Raw genomic sequence first — 17255 nt, 5'->3', positions numbered from 1 at the left:
AATATCCACTGGCAACAAATGGCCCTTGGTGGCATACTGACCTAACAAAGTTAGGTCAAAAAGACATTTTTAAAACATCATAGAAATCTGAATACAGACTTGGTTTTAGATGAACTAAATGATATAAGGAACTAGTATTAATTTTATTAAGTATTATCATAGGTTGGTGTTTACTTAATGTACCTAAGTTAAGAACACATAGTGAGTTATTTACCTGTGTAATGACATGACATCTGGGATGTTGAGGAGACTAGAGAAAACAAAATTGGCAAAATGGTATTAATTGTTGAAGCTGGAGAATGGATATGTGCATGTTTATTTTACTACTACCTTGAATATATTTGAAAACTTATATAATAAAAGAAAAAGGGGCTGGAGGTGTAGCTCAGTTGTAGAGCACCTGCCTAGAATGGGCAAGGCTCCAGGCTGAATCACCAGCATGGAGGGAAAGGAAAGGAAAAGAAAGGGAGGAACAGCGTAGGGGAGGGACACAGAGGTCAATATGAATGGGCTCCTACTGGCCAAGGACTAGACTGTTTGAACAGAGGAAACAATGATTTCAATTGAATATGTAAATTTCCCCATATTCAAAAAACTAGAGAAAGCAGCACCAATAAAATCTCAAAAAAATAATACATTAATCTAGGTTTTAAACACTAGCTATAACAGCTTGTTGGAGAAAAAGAAGTTTGAAAAGATATTAGGGAATGACTGTTAATTTTCCTTGGTGAGACAGTGGTAATTATTTACAAAATGTTCCTAAATATTAGATAAATGCTGAGATATTTAGGAGTGAAGTGCCATGATGTATGTTCCCTCGAATAGATTTATTAAGTGGTACCCTAATCAAAACACCAGGAAGAATTTTTGTGGAAACTGACAAGCTGATTCTAAAATGTGTGTGGAAGTTCAAAAGACCAAGAATAACCAAGGCATTATTGAAACAGGGACTTAAATGACTATACATAAGATAAACTGTAAAGTTACATTAAGACAATGGTATTCATATAAGAATAGACAAACCAAACTGAACAGAACCTAGAACCAAACCCCATATATAACTCAATAATTTGATTTATGAAAAAGATAACATTACAAAAGAGAAAGAATGATCTTTTCATTAAGTGTTTAGAGGTTGACTGCATGTCAATTTCAAAACTGGGTCTTTACCCATACCCATAAAGATAACATACAAAAACCAATTACAAATGGATTGTAGATACATACACATATATATATATGATTAACAATATATATATGATTAACAATAGCATAATACAGGAAAATATCTTCATGATATTGGGAAAGGCAAAGATTTCTTAATCAGGACAAAGAAGCACCAACCATTAAGAGAAAAAATAACTGAATATTAAATTTGAGATATTCTGTTCATTGAAACTGAAAATGCAGGACACTGAGATTTGTAGTACATTTATTCCACACAATATTCACATTTTGAATATAATACAGTACAAACCAAAACAAAAGACAGTTCAAAAAAAAGTAATCAAGACTTAAACAGGCACCTCATAAAAAATATCTAAATGGTTAACAAACATATGGAAAGGTGCTCATCCAGAAAAATATAAAGTAGAACTACAGTGAGATACCACTTTTAACCACTAAAAAGGCGACTTTTATCATTAAAAAGACAACTGATGGAACTGATTTTCATTAAAATGACAACTGATGGAAATATCCTAGAGCAACTTGAACTCTTAAAAATTTCTGTTAGTGCAGTCACTTTAGAAAACTGGTTGACAGTATCTACCAAACCCAATCATATATATAACCTGTTTCAGTAATTCTACTTTGAGATATATACCAAACTGAAACATGACCACATACCACCACGGACAAGTATTAGAATATTCACAGGTACAATTTGTAAGCCAAAAATGGAAACAACCATAATATTCATCTATAATGAAAGTGGTAAATATCTTATGGTATATTCATTTAATATGATACTATACAGCAATGAAAATAAAGGAATAACTACTATACCAAATAACATGGATGAATTTTAAAAATAAATTAAAAAAATTTTTGTGCTACTGAGGATTGAACCCAGGACCCTGCACACATTAGACAAGTACCACTGAGTCATATTCACAGACCTAAGTTTCTTAAAAATGTCTATTTCGAGACAGGGTCTCATTAAGTTGCTGAGGCTGGTCTCAAACTTGTGATCCTTCTGCTTCAGACTCCAAAGTAGCTGGGATTTATAGACATGCATCACTACACCTGGCTCAACAAGAAAATCTTAAGCCAAAGGATCAAGACACACACACAAAAATGTACAAACTATTGATAAAGTTCAAAACAAGGCCAAATTATTATACAGTGATAGAAGCCAGCATTGGGATTAATTTAGTGTTAAATTGGGACAGGTAGGGGATATAGTCAAGGTCTTTCAGATACTGATCTTGTTCTATTTCATAATCGCAATGCTTAATTATACAGGTGTGTTCACTTCGTGAAAGTGCCTTGAGCTATACACTTAGAATAAATGTTCTTTTCTGCGTGAATTTGTCTACTTTAAAATAATGCCAGAAAGTCTCAAATGGTTCAGCCAAAATGGATGAATGAAAAGAGAGATTTACACACTGCAAGTGTTCTGGTATTGATACAAATCAGACCATTTTACTCCTGTGATCACAATTTTTCACTGTTCCCCATAATCTCAAGCAGTTGTCTCCACAGTGGGGTGTATGCATCCATGAGTAACCAGTACCATCCACTGAGATGCAGGAATTATTAGAGCATCTCTCTCTATATATATATATTTTGATACTAAGCACTGAACTCAGGGGTGCTTTACCACTGAACTATATCCCCAGCCCTTTCTATTTTTTTGAGGCGGGGTCTTCCTAAATTGCTGAGGCTGGCCTCAATCTTGAGATCCTCCTGCCTTAGCCTCCTGAGTCACTGGGATTACAGGTATGCACCACATGCCTGGCATATCTCTGTATTTAAAAAATATATTTTGAAAGAATAGTACAATAACAACTGTATATCTTCAACACAAATTCAAAATTAACATTTTGCCACACTATGTATATTTACATGTACATATATAAAAACTGTGTGTTGGAGATATTAGGATAATTCTAAATACTTCAGTTGTCTTCTGAAAGACATCTGTGGCATAATACTACTAATAATAACACCACTGTCATATGTAAGAATATGAGTGATTTTATAAACAAAAAAAAAAGAAAAGAGAGAGTTAACACAAGTGAGCTAATATGGCAAATGTTAACAATCATTAAATCTGAGTTCAGAATATAAAAGTATTCCTTGATGTGATAGCACATAATTGCCTCAGCAATTTAGCAAGGCCCTAACATATGGAGACTCTGTATCTAAATAAAATATAAAAAGTCCTTGGGATGTGGCTCAGTGGTTAAGTGCCCTTGGGCTCAATCCCCAGTACCAAAAAAAAACAAAAGACTATAAAACTATTCATTGCACTCTTCTTTCTACTTTTGTTGTTTTAAATTTGTATTGAAAAATGTTCAGGTAAAGCTGGGTGTGGTGGTGCAAGCCTGTAATCCAAGCGGCTAAGGAGACTGAGGCAGGAATTTAATGAGGCCCTAAGCAACTCAGCAAGACCCTGTCTCTAAATAAAATACACAAAAAGGGCTGGGGATATGGCTCAGTGGTAAAGCACCCCTGTGTATAATCCCTGCTACACCAAAAGAAATATTCAGGAAAAAAGACTAATCATGCCTCTCAGCTCTTAATATTTATAGCTAAGGAATTATACATGAGCCTGATACAATCTGACTAAGGAAAGGAAACTAATAAAAAATGAAACTTCTGTACCCAGATTATATCCTGTTAAATAATAAAATAAAATATTCTGCATATTTTCTATTTCTCATTAATGAAGAGAAAGAAAGAACCGAACCAGGACTGCCTTGACACACTTAACTCCATGAACTACATAACAGTTTAGTAAGATACTGTAGACCTGTGAATCCTGGTTTGACCATCAGTAAAATGACAGTAATACTAACTTCAAAGGGTGGTTTTGAACATTAAAAGAGAAACTGTATTTCAATTTACCATACTAAATATTTAGGAACAAAATATTATGAATACACACTGATCAGAGCAGTGATAGGGGTAAGTAAATACGCTGTTGAAGAGCACATAATGCACCAGCAAGGAACAATGAGATGGGCGTGGAGATAAGAGAGATGACTTCCTAGAGGGGCTGAAAACTGACAATTCACCTAAAAGATAGCAATGTGCTAGCCAGGAGGAATAGGATATGGGGGACGTATGTGCATAAATCAGGTTATCTGAGTATGCACTGTCAGATTATGCTATGCAAAAACGTGGCCACTGGGGGACAAAGGGGTTTGCGGAAGGATGCAGGAAGCTGAATGAACAACAAATGCAGAGATCATGACATTGCTATATCCTGTTTTTTCACTAATATCTACATAGTTTGTGCCCTCACTTCCTTCAGCTCCACTCAAAAGTCACCTTACCAGTGAGGTCTTTCTAACCATCCAATACATTACAGCCCTTCTCCACCACAACCTATTATTATATTTATTATATGTTCATTTGCTGGCTGCCTCCTAACTGTAGTTTAAAAGACTTGTGGCTTTTTGTTGTTTGTTTGTTTTTCACTGTGATTGAAACACTGCCTGGCACATAGAAGTTATTCAATATTGTTAAATGAATTGAATGAATAAATGGATTGATGGATGCACAGTGGGTTGAAACCAGTGTAATGATATATAAATGCTGTGCAATGATTTGAACAGAGAATAATGACATGTTAACAATACCTTTTGAAAAAGTTGTTTTGGTGTCTTGAAATCTCTGCCTTGGTGTTCATTTTGAAAGAACTGAAAATTATACCTAGCCTAGAAAAGAGAATTGCCCCTTATTTTGGCAAGCATCGTATGCTAGTTACAGAAGGAGGAGATAATATATGATTGCTTGTGCAAGGAGAACTTTAGTTAAATTTCTCTTTAGAGCCTGAAAAATCCTGATCCTTGCCACAATTTTAATGATTAGTTGGGTAAAGAAAAGAAGTAATGCTGGGCACATGCCTGTAATCCCAGTAACTTAGAAGACTGAGGCAGGAGGATGGCAAGCTTGAGGTCAGCCTCAGCAATTTAGCAAGAACCTTAGCAACTCAGTGAGATCCTGCCTCAAAAATATAAAAAAATAAAAATAAAAAGACGGGTGATGTAACTTTAGTGGTAAAGAGCCCCTGGGCTCAATCCCCAGTACCAAAAAAAAAAAAAGAAAGAAGTAATAAATTTTGATTACTAGCGAATGTTCTCACAAGGTATGCTTCACATGACAACTTAGGGAGTAGAACAATAATTCCACATTGCAAAATATGAAAAAACACAACATCCACATTACAACAAAGAGATTATATAGTACTTGAAAAGCTCTTAAAGAAACTCCTTTGTCTGAAAAATCAACTGGCTTGCTGTTCAATTTTACCAGTGCCCAGAAAAGGATTTGCATAACAAGCTTCCACTTGTATGAAGTAACATATTTGTAACTGGTGTCATTCCTGCCAACCATTTCTCCTCTAAGAGAGGATTTATAAGGGTTGGAAAGCTTCCACCCTCCGAAGCTGACACCAGATTATAGGCAAAATCCACTATTTGCCTCCATAAAACAAAGATTCGGTTCTATGACAACATAAAAAAACAAATGACATGAGTAGGGGGCTGAAACCAGTGCAATTAAACAATGTGTCATTTTGTTTAGAGTAATAACAATAATAAAAGGGCATAATTAGAACATGGTCCTATGTCTCTTATGCTGCTAAGATTTCTGCTTCTTTGCTTATTTTTTAGAAGGACCAAAAATAGCGTTGACCTTCAAGTCACACCTGCTTTTGGGGAAAAACATGTCTAATTCACTGACCTCTGCAGAAGAGAGCAGGAAAGACTAAAAGCCCGAGAGGATGTAAAATATTGAAGCTGGAAGAGAAAAGAAGGAAGAATATGCGGGGAATGGGGTTTGCAAAAAGGCTAAAAGGGTGTGGGGTGAAAGATGGGAGGGAGGGAGTGGAAAAAGTGCTATAGCAGAGGGAATGGTCCAGGCTCAGAAAGATCAGAGTCGATCCGGAAAAAAAGAGGAGGGAAGAAACCTGATCAGGGGTCAGGAGGATAAAAGGACCACAAGAGTCAGGAGGGGGAGCGCTTGCGCGCCTCGCACCTCCGTAGGAGGAGAGAGACTGTAGGGCTATCAGAATCACAGCGGTCAGAAGCATCCTTCGTACAACATACTTTGGGGATGAATTCTCAGTCTTTCCGTCCCATGTTAAGACAAGAAGAAATGCTTCCCTGGAGTGTACGGAATACGTCTAAGAAAATTTACCAGTCCCCTTCTTTACACTCACCTTGACGAAGAAGGCAGCGACGATGGCGTGACCGGAAGTGCTATCCTCTTTTGTTAGGCGGAAGCTTTAGCATCTGCAGTTCGCACCACTTCTTACACTCCTGGCAACTTCCTGTGCCTCTCTAGCAATCTCTGTGATGCTTGATCTCATTGGCTCCCTCACCACATCGGAACCTGGATAGTGAGGGAAACTGGCTGGGAGAGGGAATTCATTATTAATTTTTAAAAATCCTCTAGTCATCCCAGGAACTGCAGTTATAACATTATAATGCCAAACATGATATGTATACTTTGTCAACTTCTCTGAATTCCCCGTAGAAATGGCTCCCATTATCTAGTTCCTTAATTCAGGCACCATAATCTCTGTCTTGGATGTCTATGGTTATTATGTTTTGCATACAGATTTATTGTTTTCAAGCATACCATTTCATGGTAAAAAAAGTTCATTTTTATTAATGGCATACTTTGATTTCGAGCTTTTAAAACTATCAAACTGAATCATGTTTGTCTTGGAATTTTTTCCAGAGAAGTAGATACCCCATATTCAAATTGCTGAATAAATAAAGTGGGCTTATTTAGAAAGCACTCCTGTATACATACTACTCCCTAAGAGAAAAAAGAAAATAACAACTGAAAAGAAATGCTTCCATAATATGCATAATCCTTACTCTGATTAAAGAACTTCAGAATAACTCATTCAATTAATTACTGCCAGTACCTACAGAAAGCACTTTCAGGCCCAAAATATATACTAGAGTTCTCTTCTCTTTTGTTTATTTTCAGTCAGTCCACAAGCACCTACTGAACTCCTACCATATCCCAAACATTGTGCTACACCCAGAAGCACTGCACTAGAAGTCCATAGACTATGGTACTAAAGATGACATCCAAACACATAAAAGCCTAGCATAGCCAAGCATGTAATCCCAATGACTCAGGAGGCTAAAGCAGGAGGATCTCAAATTCAAAGCCAGCCTCAGCAAAAACAAGGCACTAAGCAACTCAGTGAGACCCTGTCTCTAAATAAAATACAAAATAGGGCTGGGGATGTGGCTCAGTGGTCAAGCACCCCTCAGTGTAATCCCCAGTACCCCCCTCCCAAAAAAAGGCTAGCATAAAAGAAGGTGTTCACCAATGTTTGTTGAATGAACAAATGACCAAAATGTAAAAATGTAGTCAGGACAATGATAGGAACGAGCATTGGGTACTTACTTTTGCTTGCATTTTTGTTAATCCACAATGTGACTGATATTTTTTCATATTTTGAACACTCTCTCAATTCAGGGTTGTGTTCCTGATGCTGCCCATACAAAGAAGAAAGGATATAGTGCAAGATTTTAAAACCCTCCACTCAATGGGGGTGGAGCAGAAATACATGAACAGCTAGTGGCATTATAATGTTATAACAATAATTAGTGTCAGATGCAGTGGCACACACCTGTAATACTTGTGATTCCAGAGGCTGAGGCAAGAGGATCACAAGTTCAAAGTCATCATGGGCAACTTAGTGTAAACTAGTCTCAAAACAGAAATAAAAGGGCTTACAGTGTAGCTCAATGGCAGAGTGCCTTGGGTTCAGTCCCCAGTACTTCAAAATAACAACAATGGTAATAATTAGTAAAGAGGAGACAATATAGGAACTATGGCTATCTCATTGACTGATGAATTCTACAAACCTACAGAGATCTTATCTTCTACAGGGTGTTCAATAAAGCTTTGTTGAATGTTGAATAAATGATTGAGTGGATAGATGAAAGGGAAAAATAACAGTGAACATGAAGTGTAATGTGAAAGGAGCAGTGATGAGAGATGAGACTGGAGATTTAAAAGGCCAGAAAAAGAAGGATCTTGTATGTAACATCCGTCCTTGTAGGAGTTACATTCTTGTGAAAGATAACAAAAATATCTAAGAAAAAACATGCTAAAAGGTGGAAAAGGCTATGAAGAAACAAAGCAGAAAAGTAGGACAGCAATGTTTGTGAGTGCAGGAGAAGGGCTGTCATTCTAGGAGGGCTCTAGGAAAGGGCCGTGCATAAGAGCAACATTGATAGACTTCTTCCCCTTCTCTCTGTCACCAGAATCATTGTCTTATTTCCCCAAAAGCTTTAGTTGTCTAAGTCACCCTTTTGTTCTCTCTTTCTGTCTCTCTCGGTCTCTGTATCTCTGTATGTCTCTTCCCCTCCCTCCTTATCTCCATTTCTCACCACGTAGTATCTCCAGTCCTAAATCTCATAATTTGAAAAGTGCAATAATATCTCAGATCTCTGCATTTCACAAGAATGGTGCTCACTTTTCACAGCTCAGCTCACATTTCATCTCTTTCATGATAGATTGCTCGCTGTCCCTTTCATTGCTTAACCCAAACCAGACAACTATTCCTTCTCTCTGCTTCTGCCATCATATCTTATTCTTATCACTTTCTTTCATTCACTCAGCAAACATTTGTCAAATACTGTGTGGTCATCACTGTTTGAGGCAGTACAGATAAATTCATAAACAAAGGATGAAAAAATACTCCTTTCACTTTTGGAATTTACATTTTGCTGGTGAAGACAAGCAATAAATGAAACGACAATGTATATGAAACTTATAAAGCAGTTGCTTTCAACTCTTGGTGCCCATTAGAATCACTAGGAGAACTTTTGTCTATTTTCAATAAGTACCTGGTTCCCATCTCAGTCAAAATTAACCTGAAGCTCTAGGGGTGAAGTCAGGCATACACACACATACACTTTAGGTGTGTGTATATATATATATGTATATATATATGTATATATATATATGTATATATATATATGCAATATATGTGTAAATATATATAATATGTATTTAGAGCTCCTGAAATTGTTTCTGATTCACAGAGGAGATTGACAGTTGCTGCCCTATAGGTCATGCCTCAGAGAAAAGGAAATGATCCCAGAAGGACACTATGAAAAGCTAGAAGGAACAAAGAACAAATAAAATGATGAATATGTATATCAATCCAAATAACAAATATGATATGCATGAAATCATAATAATCAGAGCTGAGTTTTTTAGTTAAAGGGAAAGGTGATTCAAATATTATGTACAAAAATATCATGTAACCCAGGAAGAGATGGAGATCACATTTAAATTGCTTGGGAGTGGGGTTAATATATTTTTAAAGCTCAGAAATTGTTAAGTTACATAATTATAATAATTTTTTCAAGAATAACCACTAAAACATCAGCAGCAAAGTGAGAGAAAAATAAGAAAGGAAAATGCATAATTTAAAACCAGTGGAACAATAAATGGAAAAATGAAAAAAATTGAATCACTTAAAAAAAAAGCACATAACCTCTGCAAACAAAAATACATGGGTTGCTGGATAGTGTTTACCTCTGGGGTAGATAATGGGGAAGGGTATCTCATCCTGAGGGAATTTATGAGTAATTATCTTGTTCTTGGATTAAGAGATGGTTCAGACACATTCGTTACTCAATTATATTAATCATTTAAAATATGCATGTATTATTTTGTATGTAAAGATAAACAATTTCCAAAAATAAAGCATAATAAAAACTCTACATCTATACCTGGCTCCCAGTCATATCATTTCCCCTGCATAGACAACATATTATTTTTTAAATTTATTTTTCAAAGATACTCATATATATGTAAAATAATACATTATATTAATTATATATAATATAATTAATATGTACTCGTATATGTATTTTACATTTTTACCCAATGATGGCCTATGACACAAACTATTTTGCAGTAGGAATTTGTTCACATTGATACATAACAAGATTCCTCATTTCTTTAAGTTATATCAAAATTAAGTAATTTAAAAGTAAGTGACTTTTTTGGTATGTACAGTTTATGCACATTAACACATACATAACACAAAAATAGATTCATATGTGCACACTCTGCTCCAGATGCAGAACAGTACTAGAACCACCAGAAGTTCCTATGCACTACTCTTAGCCACAAAGTATTACCCTACCCACTCCTAAACACTGGCAAAGACTGATGTGTTCTCTGTCAATCAAGTTTTATCTTTTCTAAAATGGAAGCATGCAATAAATAACCATTACAGACAGGCTTCTTTTTCTTAGGATAATGCCTTTGAGATTCATACAAGTGGTCGCATGTATATCATCCATTATTTTTTATTTCTGAATATTTCATCGTATGGATATGCCACAAATTATCTATTCACCCATTTAAAGGCATATGGATAGTTTCCAACTTTTGGAGTTGAGGAATAAAGCATCTATAACATTCATCTGTAAGCTTTACATGAATATAAGTTTTAATTTTTCTTTTCTTTCTTTTTTTTTTTTTGGTGCTGGGGATTGAATTCAGGATTCAGGAGCACTCAACCACTAAGTCACATCCCCAGCCCTATTTTAGAGACAGGGTTTCACTGAGTTGCTTAGCATCTCCCTTTTTGCTGAGGCTGGCTTTGAACTCGAATCCTCCTGCCTCAAACTCCTGAGCCACTGGGATTACAGGCGTGTGCCACTGCATCTGGCAAGTTTTAATTTTTCAAAAGAAATGCCTATCCATAGGATTGATGGTAAAAGGATATGGTATGTGGATATTTTTAAGACCAAAATTGCCAAAATATTTTCAAAAGTGCCTGCACCATTGTGCATTTCCATCAGCAATGTACAAAGGTTCTTTCTAATTGCTCTGCATATTTGCCAGCACTTGATATTCTTCATACATTTTTTAACAGATGGGGAAGTGCTGGGGATTGAACCCAGGGCCTCACATATGCCAGGCGAACACTCTACTATGGAGTCACGTCCCCAGTCCTCTTCATACATCTCTATTTACTATTCTAACAGGTGTGTAGAAGAATAGACTTGTGATTTTAGTATGCACACCATTTGTTAAAAGGGCTATCATTTCTTTTTTTTTCCCTGGTGCTAGGTATTGAACCCAGGGCCTTGTGCTTTCGAGAAAAGCACTCTACCAACTGAGCTATATCCCCAGCCCAAGGCTATCATTTCTAAAAATCAAACTATGGGAACAGTGAGGTACAGCTGAGTGGTAGATCACCGCCTAGCATGTGCAAGGTACTAAGTTGAATCCTCAGCATTGAAAAAAAAAAGTCAATTCACCATATTTTGTCAGTCTGTTACTGAACATTCTTCTTTTGTATAATCTATGAATCATCTCTTCATCAATACCACAGTGTCTTCACAACTGTAATGGGGTTCGTTTGAGTGTGTGTGTGTCTGTGTGTGTGTTACTGGGGATTAAACCCAGGGGTATTCTACCACCGAGCTACATCCCCAGCCCTTTTTATTTTTTATTTTGAGATAGGGTCTTGCTAAATTGCCCAGGTTGATCTCAAACTTGCCATTGTCTTGCTTCAGCCTTCAGAGTATAGGGGATTACAAATTGTCACCACGCCTGGCAATAAGTGTAATTTTAAAGTAAATCTTAATCTCAAGTAGTGTTTCTTTTCAAAATTGGTTTGGCTCTTCTAATTCATTTGCTTTCTCCTATAAATTAAAGAATCAGCATTTCTATAACTACAAGAAATCATGTTGTGATCTTGGTTGAAACTGTGTTAAATTCATAAATTAATCTGGAGATAGTTGTCACCTTATTAGATAGACTCTACAAATCCAACACTCCATATGTCTCCATTTCTTTAAAACTTCTTTTCTTCACATTTTGAGATGGTTTCTTGCTATGTTGCCCAGACTCTCCTCAAAACTCCTTAGCTCAATTGATCCTTCTGCCTTGGCCTCCTGAGTAGCTGGTACTGCAGGTGGGCACCACTGCACCCAACTTCTTTAATACATTTTAACAATAATTTCTTTCATTGGTGTTTTGTAGTTTTCAAATGCATATCTTACAACATTTTTGGTTAAATTTACACCTATTTCTCTTTTTGAGTTCTCATAAATCATAGTTTTCTTAAATTTCATTTAATTGTCCCAGCTACTATAAATTTTTTGAAAATGTTATTCTTAGTTTGCAGTTACATGTTTGATTTTGTATGTTGACTCATTCCCTGAGTTTTTGTTAAACTCGGTGGATAATTCTAGTTTTTTTTTTGTTTGTTTGTTTGTTTTGTTTTTTAGGGGGTAAGGTTTCCTTGGGAATTTTTTTCTGGACATTTATGCATTTTATTTCTTTTTCAGAACAAATTGCACTGTTTGCGTGTGGGAGAGTGAAGGTATTTGGTTATTGTTTTGTTTTGATAGAGGTTTTTATCTTTCTGTTTGTTTTGGGTGCTGGGGATTGAACCCAGGGTCTTACATATGCTAATCATGTTTACTACCACAGAGCTAACCTCCAGCCCCTAAACTGATCTGTTAATGACTTTCACTACATTGGTGAGAAGAACCTCTTTGCCTTGTTCCACAGTTCAGGGGAGAAACATTAAGGTTTTAACGATTAATGTTAGCTGTGAGTTTTAAAAACTCCTTGTTAGGTTGAGGAAGATTCCTTCTATTTCTGGTTTGCTGAGTGTTTTTCCTACAAATGGGAGTTGAATTTTGTCAAAACCTTTTTCTGTACCAGATGACATGATGAAGCCATATTTCTCCAGTGGACCAATAATATGGTGGATTACATTGGTTTTTGACTATTGAACCAGCTTTTCATTTCTTGAATAAACATGTTGTATTCATGTTGTATTACACATTTTAGGTATTGCTGGGTTATATTTGCTGATGTGTTGTCCAGAATTTTGGTGTCTATATTCATGAAAGGAGTCAACAGTTTTCTTTTTTATTGTATTTTTTATTTTATTTTATTTTAGTTTTTTGTTCTTTTTATTTATACATGACAGTAGAATGTATTTTGACATATTATATACATATGTAAAGTATAACTTCCCATTCTTTAGATTATACATTATGTAGATTTACACAATCATTAGTTTACTTATATTTTTTGTCTTGTTTTTATATCAGGGCCATGCTGCTTTCAAAATAGGAGTTAAGAGTTGCTTCTTCCTCTTCCGTTTTCTAGAAGTGATTGTGTAGAGTAAGAATTTTCTTTCCTTTACACGTTTGATTAAACTCATCAGTAAACATATTGAGTTTGGAAATTTTCTCTTTGGAAGTGATGTTAACAACTAAGTAGCTATCATTATAAGAGTTTCAGTGCTATTAGCATTATCAATTTCATCACGGGTGAGTTTGTTTTCGTTTGTGGTTTCGGAAGAATTGTTTCATTTCATATAAATTGTTAACTGTGTGTGCACAAAGTTGATTGTGGTATCCATTATTAACTGTCTATTTTTGTGAGCTTTATAGCACTATCCCACACTTTACACTTGATATTAGTAAGCTGTCTCTTCTGTTTAATTTGTCAGTTGTGCTAGAGATTCATAAATTCCATTTACCTATAAAAACCAAGTTTTCACATTTTTTTGTTTTTTCCCCATTTCAATTTTGTCTATTTATGTTTATAACTTTATTATTTTCCTACTTCAGTTTGCTTTGGGGTATAGTTTTCTCTTCTTTCTGTAACTTTTAAAGTTAGACATTGACATTGTTGATTTGAGAACTTTCTTCCTAATGTAAAGAATTCATGTCAGATATTTCCCTCTAAGTACTACTTTAGCTGTACTAAAATTGATCCCATTAATTTTGATATTTTTTTAATTTAGTACAAAACATTTTCTAATTCACTTTTGAACTTCCTCTTTGACCCATGGATTATCATTTAATGTCCCAATATTTGTAGATTTTCCTTTATTTCCTTTGATATTTTTTGTTGAATTCCATTGTGGTTAGAGAACTTACAGTGTCTGATTTCAATTCTTTCACACTTGTTAAGTTTTGTTTTATGACTGACGATATGGTCAATTTGACAAATGTTCCATGTGTACTTCAAAAAATTTTGAATGTATATTCTGCTGATATTTAGTGGAATGGTCTATAAAAAATTGAAAATTAGTTGATAATGTTCCAGTTATTCTTTATCTTTGATGATTTTCTATGTCAAATATTTTAATAATTACTGAGAAACAAGTGTTGATGTTCCCAATTATAATTGTGGAATTGTCTATTTCTTGTTTCAGTCTGTTAGTTTTTGCTTCATATTTTTGAAGCCTGTCACTTAGGTGTATACACTACAGAAATATGCCTTGTTGGCAAATTGAAATTTATTATCATTACGTAATGTTCCTCTTTATTCCTAAGAATTATCTTTGCTCTGAAGTGTAATTCATCTGATATTAATATAGCTACTCCAGCTTTCTCTTGATAAGTGTTATACCTTTCTCCATCTTTATACTTTTAAGCTGCTAAAGTTTCTTGTAGGCATGCATAGAAAGCCCTTTTCCACTTCAAGACTATGAATAAGTCTCTCATTTCTACTGTGTCATGGTTTGGATTTAAATCTGTGTTTGGTTCATTTGAAATTCATTTTGGAGAGGTATGAGCAAAGATCACAACTTATTTTCCTGCAAATGGTTTACATTTTTCAAAAACAATTTTTGGGGGCTGGGGCTGTAGCTCAGTGGCAGAGTGCTTGCCTAGCACGTGCGAGGCACTGGGTTTGATCCTTAGCACCACATAAAATAAACAGATACAATAAAGTCATGCTGTACTTCTGTAAATAGCAAAAAAAATTTTTTTTTTAATTTTTGTCACCAAATTTGTCTTGTTCCTACTAACATGAGCAGCTGATACAAATACGAATGCTTCTCCACTTACAATGCAATTAAATTCTGATAAACCTACCATAAATTGAAAATACTGTATGTTGAAAATGCATAGGATATGCCTGATATTGTGAACATCCTACAGTAGCAGCACAGTACACTGGTGAGTATCAGTTGTTTCCCCAAATGATTGCCTGGCTGATAGGGTGCTATGGTTGCTGCCTCTTCTAGGCATTGAAGAGAATATCATACCACATATTGCTATCACAGGGAAAAAAAACAAAATTCAAATTTTGAAGTGCAGTCCATTCCAAATGTGTATCAATTTTGCACCATTCTAAAGTGAAAATGTTAAGTCAAACCATTGTAAGTTGGGAACTGTATGTTACTCAAATTCCTTTGTTTTGCAACTTTTTGCCTTACCTTTCACTCATTTCTTACTGAATTTAACTTAATTCAACTTAGAGATATTCATTAATTCAAGTTTTGTATATACAAAATATTAGAGTTCTAGAAAAGCAGTGTGAGGAGCTCTGTAAAACTTACCCCAGAGAAACAATCATAACTGGAACTGGTGAAATTATTTTTAAAAGAGTCATTTAAAGTTTCTGGGAATTTCTCTAAAGGCATAGGACAAAGGAAGAAATATTTATCCAAGAAAATCCAAATTTCAGTAAGAAAGTCTGTGGCACCTGAGCCACAAACTGCTTCATCTCTTCCCTGTCAAGGTCAGTGTTTAAAACTGTAATTTGGGTGGGTGTGACCAAGAAGACTTGACTTCTTCCCCAATCTCACAGTCAATGGCTATGATTTCTTCCCAGGATGTGTGGGACCACCAGCATTGGTATTTTTCTTCACCCCAAGCTTCACGTACTAAGGCCTAAATTCAAAGTGAGTTTAGCCAAGAAGCCCAGCTATCCCTTCTCCAACCCAGCCACTACTTGTAGGGTGAAGACTCTGTATCAGGTATGGCAGGCCAAAAATAATTGGACCTTAATATCTCTTGCCCAAGTTTTCTCGTAGAGTACAGATTCCACATTGGGACAGGGAAACCAACAAGACCATAGTCTACTTCCCCCACTCAGTACTCAACTCTTTAGCAGGAACTTGGCTCTAAGAGAAGCAATCTACTATTCTCACTTCAAGCTCCAAGCAGTAGTGCAATGATTTTGCCCATGGGGAAGACTTGCCATAAGAACAAATCTTCAGAGTTCTCTCTAACACTGACTTTATTTGGAACAGAATATGCTAAGTTGAAGCCTAAGGATAATTTCAAGAACAATGGAGTTTTTAGTGGTAAGCTTATGAACAGTCTAGTAAATCCATGAGAGCAACAAAATAAACCATGAGGCCTCTAGTTTTCTAGATAGGATCATGGTAAGAGAGAGTGCTAACAAAAGTCCTCCTGGAGTCAGAAGGAACTTCAGAGATTAGCTTCAGAAGCTATCCCTGGAGAGGGGTCAAATTTAATTGGATCATACTGTGGAGTAATTTATGCCCCCAGAGTATTGTCAATATAAGAGGACAAATCAGCCAGCAATTAGTGAAGCCTAATAGGGAATGATACCAACAGAGACAGACAGTGTAACAGAACATGAAAAAAGAGAATACATTATCCAAAAATTATGAGACATACAGAGAAACAAGAACATGTGATCCATGAAGAGCAATTAAAAGGGGATATTAGAATTGCCAGTGAGTTGGCCCAGATGTCATATTTAACAGAAAAAAAATAATTACCAGCCAATTATAAATAAATTCAAAGAAGCACAGGAAACCATGCTGAAAGACTGAAAGGAGGTATGTTGATAATATCTCAGCAAATAGAAAATATTAATAGAGAATTATGAAACAGGAATTTTAAGTAAAAAATTAATGAGAGCAGTTCAACAGCAGTCATGAATATGTAAAAGGAGAAATCAATCTGAAGTATAGATCAACTGAGATTCTCCAGTCTAAAGCACACAAATAAAAAGGAATGTAAGAAAATGAACAGAACCTCAGAAAAAGGTGGAACACCACTAAGGAAACTAACACACACATAAGGGATGTGTAACAAGGAAAAGAGAGAGGAAAAGGTACAGAAAAAGTATTTAAAAACTAAGAAATTCCCAAATTTGATATAAAAATTGAACTATATATACAAGAAACTCAATGAACTCCAAGAATTATAAATGCAAGGACAGTCATAAGCAAAAAAAAAAAAATGCTGAAAGACAAAGAGAAAATATTGAAAGCAAGAAGAGAA

General features: G+C 35.4%; 1 protein-coding gene across 1 annotated transcript in view; it reads right to left on the bottom strand.

Moving 5' to 3' along the window:
* Positions 1–6419, bottom strand: part of Maged1 (MAGE family member D1) — a 102205-nt gene extending 95786 nt beyond the window's left edge. The window contains exon 1 of the mRNA XM_047536387.1: positions 6395–6419. The gene's annotated coding sequence lies outside the window, so the exon portion shown is untranslated. The remainder of the gene's footprint in view (positions 1–6394) is intronic.
* Between the last annotated feature and the right edge of the window lie 10836 nt (positions 6420–17255).

This window comes from Sciurus carolinensis, chromosome X (genome assembly GCF_902686445.1).
Source record: "Sciurus carolinensis chromosome X, mSciCar1.2, whole genome shotgun sequence".
NCBI lineage: Eukaryota > Metazoa > Chordata > Mammalia > Rodentia > Sciuridae > Sciurus > Sciurus carolinensis.
Note: the sequence above shows the minus strand (reverse complement) of the source record. Positions and strands in the feature narration are given on the sequence as shown.